This window comes from Pseudopipra pipra, chromosome Z, assembly GCF_036250125.1.
Source record: "Pseudopipra pipra isolate bDixPip1 chromosome Z, bDixPip1.hap1, whole genome shotgun sequence".
NCBI lineage: Eukaryota > Metazoa > Chordata > Aves > Passeriformes > Pipridae > Pseudopipra > Pseudopipra pipra.
Genome location: NC_087581.1, coordinates 29,748,657 through 29,756,772, shown reverse-complemented (window position 1 = coordinate 29,756,772; position 8,116 = coordinate 29,748,657).

The following is an 8,116-nucleotide window of genomic DNA, read 5'->3' as shown; positions in this document are numbered from 1 at the left end:
GCTGATAAGCTGTGTCGAACCCCATCTACCTTCACATGAGAAATCAGGAGAACTTTACACCCCATGGTGCCCATCAGCAGGCACATCCTTCCCAAATGTCAGGATTCCCCAAGTCTTAAATTGTGCTAACTTGATCTTGTGAAAGTGCACTAAGCTTCCTCACCCGGCAATAATGCTCACAGTATTTCACTGATCCTGTGATATAAAGATTTTCCCTTACTCCAAGCACCACCCACAAATGACGTATTCACAGGCACCAGTGTCTCCTCAGCCACTGACAGGTCCACTCTCCATCCTGGTGGTGGTTTCCAACAAAACAAATCAGTCTGTTTCTGTAAGCAGAGAGGTTGGCTCATGACACTGATATGTTAAGAGGTGGACAAACATGAGTTTGGTGAACAAACAGAATATCTAGTGGACTCCAATGGTCTCCTCATGCAATTGGGTTGGTAGTGAATTCCCAAGTCCTTTTGCATCAGTGTCAGGTGCTAATGACGGTGCTCCCAGGAAGGAAAAACCTAGTGAAAAAATCAGGTGTGTAAAAAAAAGGCAAAAAACTGCCTGCGGGCTGTTTCCTGGAGTTCATGCAACAAGATGATATTGACCCCTTTGGGTGTCATAAAACTATCCATCATCTTTAAACTTGACTTCAGAGTGCTCAGCCAGGACTTCAAACCTCTGAACACATCACTTTTGAAAATGTTATACTGAGTGAGATGCACCCTTTGCAGAGAGGCCAGGTAAAGCATCAGTGTCTTAGGAGGGCCAGGGGCCAGCAGGGACCCTGAGCAGTTTGTCTGTCCCACCACCTTGGCACACTGACCAGCATAGGCTATCTGTCTGCAAAGCCCCTCTGTCCTTCTGCTCTTTAAGCTTCAAAGCTACTGAAGCTCTTTAGACTCAGATATTGAATCATTACTTTAAGAAAGCCAAAAGGCTGGAGCTTTGTCAATATGGAAAGAAAATTTTAAAAAGCATTTGTGCCCCTGCCTTGCAGAAGTTGATCAAAACCTCTCCAGCACTGGGGAGGGAGAACTTCAGCACTTCTTGCTCAAGTGTCTGCAACTTGAAAGCTGCTGTCTAGTCAACCTGTGAAAAGAACTTTCCAGAGAATACCTAGAAGCTGCTTATTTTGTTTTGAAAATATATTAAAAATAAATGCTTCTGTTGCACCAAGAAGGAATGGCTTTTTATTCTGAAGTGTAGGGAACAGAACAAAGGTCTCTATGTAACCTTTGTCGACCTCACCAAGGCTTTTGATACTGTGAGCAGAAAAGGTCTGTGGCAGATTTTGGAACATTTAGGATGTCCCCCCAAGTTCCTTAAAATGATCATCTCACTCCATGAGGATCAGCACGGCCAAGTCAGATATGGCAATGCACTTTCTGAGCCCTTTTTAATTAAGAATGGTGTGAAATAAGGCTGCGTTCTCGCTCCTACCCTATTCACAGTCTTTTTTAGCATGATGCTCCAAAGGGCCCCAGCAGACCTCGATGATCAGGACGGTATCTACATTCGATACCGTACTGATGGCAGCCTTTTCAATGTAAGGCGACCGAAGGCCCACACTAAGACCTTAAACCATCTTGTACGGGAGCTGCTCTATGCTGATGATGCCGCCCTTGTTGCCCACACGGAAGCAGCTCTGCAGCATTTAACATCCTGCTTTGCAGACGCTGCTGAGCTCTTTGGGCTGGAAGTCAGCTTAAAGAAGACAGAGGTCCTCCATCAACCTGCACCTCAGGAAGTCCCCCATCATCCCCACATCACCATTGGCCAATCAGAGCTCAAATCAGTCCAGCAGTTTAATTACCTGGGTAGCCTCATCTCCTCGGATGGTAAGATTGACGGAGAGATAGACAACAGGTTAGCAAAGGCATATAGTGCTTTTGGAAAACTCCATAAAAGAGTATGGCGTAATAAACACTTGAAGAAAAGTACAAAGATCAGTGTTTACAGAGCCATAGTGCTGTCTACTCTCCTGTGTGGTTCCGAATCATGGGTCATCTACCGCCACCACCTGCGTCTCCTAGAACGCTTCCATCAACGCTGCCTCCGTTCAATCCTAAACATCCACTGGTCAGATTATGTGACAATACATCTGTTTTAGAGCAAGCAGCAGTCACAAGTATAGAAGCCATGTTACTGAGAACACAGCTGCGCTGGGCAGGGCACATCTCAAGGATGAAGGACCACCGCCTCCCTAAGATCTTGCTTTATGGTGAACTTGCCACTGGCTGCCGCATGAGAGGAGCCCCAAATAAAAGATACAAGGACTCCCTGAAACAACATCTCAGCCTTGGCCATATTGATCACCATAACTGGTCTACTCTGGCCTCCAATCGGGAGGCCTGGAGACACGCCATCTATAACGCAGCTGTCTCCTTTGAGAACACACGCAGGATCACTCTCGAGGAGAAAAGGCAATGCAGAAAGAACCGTGTTCTGCAGAATATACCATCTAAAGAGTCTTTCTACTGTGCCTTTTGCAATCGGATATGTCTATCAAGTATTAGCCTCATAAGCCACCAACGTGCCTGTAACAAATGTGGATAGAGCCTTCCCAAATCTTCGTTCGCGAAGCCCAGCCATGATGATGATGGTTTGTTTTGTATTTCATTTAAAGAAAATGTTCTAAATGATGGATTTGAACTTAATTTAATTTAATTTACCTCATTTGGTAAAGGAAAGTTTGATGCTTTGGGCTTCATTTTCATTGTGCTATGAAAAAAAAAAAAGCAACATTTTGGGGCTTTCCCAGGAAAAGGAATATTGAATTTCAACCAGATGTGGTTAAAATCTCAATTGTTATAGTCTCAAGTATATGAATTGCAGAGCTTTGCCTGTATCTTTATGAACAATGATTTTTTTAATTCCATTTTTCCTGCAGTTAACAAAGATTAGTGAGCTAGGAGAAGAGGCTAGGGAAGAGTCTAATTTGTTGCTTCTTAATGGTACAGATGTAAAACATTATCTAGATCCCTATTTACAGCTAATAGCAAGATAACATACCCGAGAGACAAATCATAGGCTCTGTAAAGTGCATGATAGCTCCGAAACACAGCACCCCACAGCATTCAGCAAATAACAAAGGCTTGCAAAGGCATTATTAAGTTTATTGTTAGAGAGTAATGATGATGTGAATGGACACAGGACTATAAATAATATAATTTCATGAAAGGCTGCCAAGACAAAAAATTGAAACCAGCACCTTTGCAGCACGACCACAGAAGCAAACAGGGGTGAAGCTCTGCAGAGGGCGATGGAGGAGGGTCTTGGACCAGCTGCTGTGGAAGCTGGTGGGAGGGTGCTCAACCATTCCAGTGACCCCTGCTAAAAGGAAAAAAACATGGTCTGAAATGCCATTTGTTTGCCTTCAATTCTTCTTCCCAGGCTTTTGCCAGGATTGCAGTTTCCCTGAAGGGGAATATTCCTTTGTTCCTGAAGTGTCTGCTGGACCGGTATGAGATGCCAGGGTGGAATGGCTCCAGGCATGCTGAGGTGGGTTGGTGGTACCCAAAACCAGGCAGCACAGCTTCAGTAGGGCTGAAGGCTTCCAGCTTTGATAAGGGGTAAAAAATCGTGATTTTTTTTACATTTCCTGCTGAGAGCAGTCTCATTTGCCAGACTAGAGTACTTTCCTCTGGTGTTATTTTGTGGCAGAGCAGGAAACCGGCCTTGCTGATAATTCAGGAACATGAGCCTCTGCCTGTGTTTCATGCAGCACTTCCCTCTGGCTCCGCAATGCTCTACACAGTGTGATAAATCCCAAGAAATAGTCATGTAATATCCTCTTTTTCTTCCAGGGTTACTTCAGGACTCTCACTGCTAGCAACCTGGGAAATTGTCTTGAAAAACAGTACCCTGTACATCTCTTGCCATAAACATCCAAGACATGAGCCCGCTGTAGGGACATGGGTGAAGGCTGCACTGTCCCTTGTGACTTCTCTCTTGGAGCAGATTTAACCTGAAAAGAGTTGTTGCATTAGAATACTGTTATTTGCCAGACTTATCACCCTGGGAGAGTTACTGTATAGTTAAATATGAAAACAGCATTTAATAGGGGGATTATACAGATGGTCAAACCTACTTTACACTCATTAGGAGCTGAAGTGAAGTTTAAGGGGAAGGATGAACTTTTAATGATGCTGTCAGATGGCAGGTAAAGAAAATAACTTTTCTGGTAAGAGGAAAATTATCACTATTGGCCAAAAGTTTCTGCTTAAAACAAGTTTCACAGGACTTTTTCCAGCCATGGGTATGGGCAAGGAACAAACTGTTCACCTACTTGCTGTCTCACTTTTCCCTCATTTTAAGTGGCCACAGGATTTTCAGGCACTATGGCTCATACATAATATGATGCAATATTACTTTTCTGGGACTGGCAACAAGAGAGTGACTTGGCCAAAGAGATTTTAAATTATTCTTAAACTGCAGCATTTCTATCCCCATGCCACTTAGCATCACTGTAACATTTGCCTGCCATCTTCTACCCCTTTATCTTACTACTCATACAGATGTACACATGCTGAGAATCCTGTTAGCATCTGTGGAAGAAAAGGTATGAAAAAAAATTAAAATATCTCTTGTTACAAGAAAAAATTTGATATTTTTTCCCTCACACAGGGCAAAGGGTGAGAAATATTGTGTTGGTACATGACTGAGAGAGAAGGAAAACAGCGGAAGAATGATGTGGGACAGCCAATCCTGTCTGTGATTTTTGGAGGCTCTCAGCTGCAAGGATTTTTTTTTTTGTTTACTGGGATTAACAAATAGCTCTGCAATCTTACTCTGAACCACTCAAATAGCAGACAGAGTCCTCTTCTTTGAATAATATCTCAGCCACAGCTCCACATCGTGCTTAAAGACCTCCATTGTTTTGTGATGCCTTAAAAATTAGTAACAGCAACAAAACTGGAAGGAGGTGCTGGTGGGGGTTGTCTGGCTCCCTGCCACCGAGAGCCTCGCAGCTAGGGCAGTGACAACACCCTACGGCTCACACCACCCCAGCAAATCATGCTTTGGGGAGAAATTAATGCTCATTTTAGACCACCACTTTAAATTACCTAAAGAGAACATAGCAGCTTTCCTCCTCTGCAGTCCTGGGCTTTTGTGGCAGAAACAAGTAAAGAACTGACCTTTTGTCATTTCAGCACATTTGGATATTACCCCTCTGTGGATGAGGATATGCTGGGTGCACTATTTCCAGCTGTCTTTGCAGCCCCACCATCATTCCTCTGGGTGATTGCACAAAGCCTGAGCACAGGACACTGACCTCCTTCTGCCGTAATGCAGGTAACCACATTACCCAGCAGGGATGACAGTGCTGATTTATTCAGCAAACACAGTTATAATTTTTCATTTTCCACCCTAAAGGTTCACTGTAAGACTCCAGCTGTATTTGTTTTTATTATTGAAGGCTTCGCCTATGAATAGGGGTGGTGAAATTAGAGCTTGCTTCATCTTCTCTGGCGCCCAGTAATTATAAAGGTGAATGGCTGCTGCTGGGTTTCATTTGCCAAAGTTCTTTTAAACTGTGAAGCACCGTGCGAATGTACAAAGTTTGGAGTGGTAAGTGGCAAAAAAATCATGGGGAAAGCCCTTCTCTTCCTGCTCTCTTTCTTTACTGCATTTTTACAGAACCTCTCAAATTAAATACAGTTTTTAGATTTCAGATTATGTTATTATTAGGTTATTTCTAGACTTTAGTGCAACCCTTCTCAATATTTGAAAGCCACATGCTTAAAACATTTACTGTGTACTCAGTGATAGAAGTCCACACCTGGGAGCAGTAATTCTGGGATCCTTAGGCCACAAGCTCACTAAATTAATACATGTTTAGAAGTTAATGCTTAACTAGCTAAATTTGCTCTGGGCAACCTCCACACACACTTTCCCCATGCCCCAGCTGGAGCATCATGCTGTACATATTGTCATATTGTCTGGTACTAAGAACTGGTCTCCCTTTGGGTTAAAATTGTCAGGTACTGACAAAATTTGTCATGTCAGGAGAGCTGTTCTGTGTACGATAGCCTTCAGATGTGCACATCCAAGCCAGGGTTTAGGACTAACCATCCCTGGAAAAAGATGCAAAATCTCTGCAGAACAGGCTGAAGCATCTCCCCTTGTCAGGCAGCTCTACCCAGCATCCATCAGACTCAGAGATGGGGATTAGCAGTCATGGGGAGACTGTCAGACCAGCAGCAGCATTGCACAGCACTTCCCAGCTTTTCTACCCCACCATCCCCTGGACAGCAGTGTGTCCTGCACACACTGCAAACAGATTTCCTGGCAGCTGTCAGGTCCCGCCTGGACATGCTCTGCTGGAGCCAAAAAGCCCTCTCAGGTCAGGATGCTTGTTGTCGGCCTTCCTCGGGCCTTTGCCTCTAACCTCATGCTCCTCAAGGTGCCCCTGGAGGTCCCCAATCACACACTTAGATCTGATTAAAGATATACTTAAACAATGTGTGCTCTTGTAGAGATCACCCAAAAGAGGATTTTGCTGCCCCAGGACCAGTAGTGCCATGACACGATGCTGCTGCTCCCTGGTCCCTCTATCCCTTCCATCTCCACTGTGAAAATAATCTGCTGCACAATTAAAATCCCTCTGGAAAAAAGGTCTCAGGTTGATGCCTTCCCAGGGGGGCTGTTTAGCAAATGGCCAGACAGCTTGTTAGGTAGAGATATACATAGGGGTGATTTGTATAATTAATTACCACTCATGACCTGTCCACTTTTGAAGTGAAACTATTGGTGATCATTCCCATCTCAGTTTCTCTGTGGCAGTACAGATTACCTCAGGTTATCCCCATTACAGGATGGAGATTTTTTTCAGACTGTATGAGTTTTGCAACTCCAGACTCAAAGTGGTCTGAGGCTTTCTTTGTAACTATCACCCCACTGGCATACCAGCAATGACTTTCCTGCACAACTAAGGGAAAGTACTTTGGAAATTATAAATTGGCTTTTGCGAGGCTGTGGTTTATTTTATATTGATCTGCAGCCTCTTCCCCTCACTGCAGCAGTCAACATGTCCTAAAAATGCTGAATTGCTCTTAATGAGAACATGGTTATGCTGCTGCAGACTAATTTCACCATCCTTCAGTTTTATAGCTAGCAGATTTATGTAGTTGGCTTTTTTTTTCTGTTTCCTTTTCCAGGCTGAAGGTTGTCTGAAGAAGAGTCTGAAAATGTAAGTATTAATAAATACATCAGCAGAAAATCAGCAATACCAGCTTGTAATCCTGAAGAAGTATTAGCAAGACCATGAGAAGCATCCCTTGATGGACCTGCCTTGATGGACCTGCCAGCAGTTCTGCCAGGCAGGGCAGAAAAGTGGTTTTGTACCATTTCAGTCCCAGATCTCAGTCCTGCCTCCTGCTCCAACCATGCTGAGCCATTCTCAGCCAAGCCAGACAGATGTGGAGCTAAAGCCCTGTCCCCCAACGTTGTATAAGCACAGCCCATACGATGAGCATCCAGGGTCTGAGGACAACCTTGCCCAAGCCTGGTGTCTTCCTCCTTGCCCCAGTGGGCACTGCAGCCAGGAGAACGCCCAGGGCTTGGGTAGCCAAGCCTCCAGCTCTTCGCTCAGATGCATCCACTTCACAGGAGTTCGTTATTTTAATTTTTCAAACAGAGCCTCCACGTGATCTCCAAGACTAAATAAAATGAAAAACTTAGAGAAGAACATATCATGCATCTATTTATTTTAATTTTTTTTTTGGCAGGAGATGCATGAGTAGCACTGCATTAGAAACAGGCCAGCAAGCCAGAGGTGCTGATGCTCAGCAGTAGCTCTGTAAGACCATTCCCCAGCACCATCTCTGCCCATGCTGTCCACTCTGCTCCTCTGGTCTTGCTTCCCCCACTGGCTCTGTGGAACAAACACACACTTCTACTTGCACTCCTTCATACAAGAAAGAGCCCAGGCAAGCAGGAAAACTGGTGAAATTTGAGCAGTCTACCTTGGGCAGAGGGAGCTACTCTTTTAGGATTAGCACGGTGCCAGAAAGAGAAAAGCACAGGTGCTTTTACTGGTGCAGGGTTTTATTGGGACAAATCCAAAAAGGAAGTAGACAGAAATAACTGGAATGCCAGTGTGTCTGATTATTGC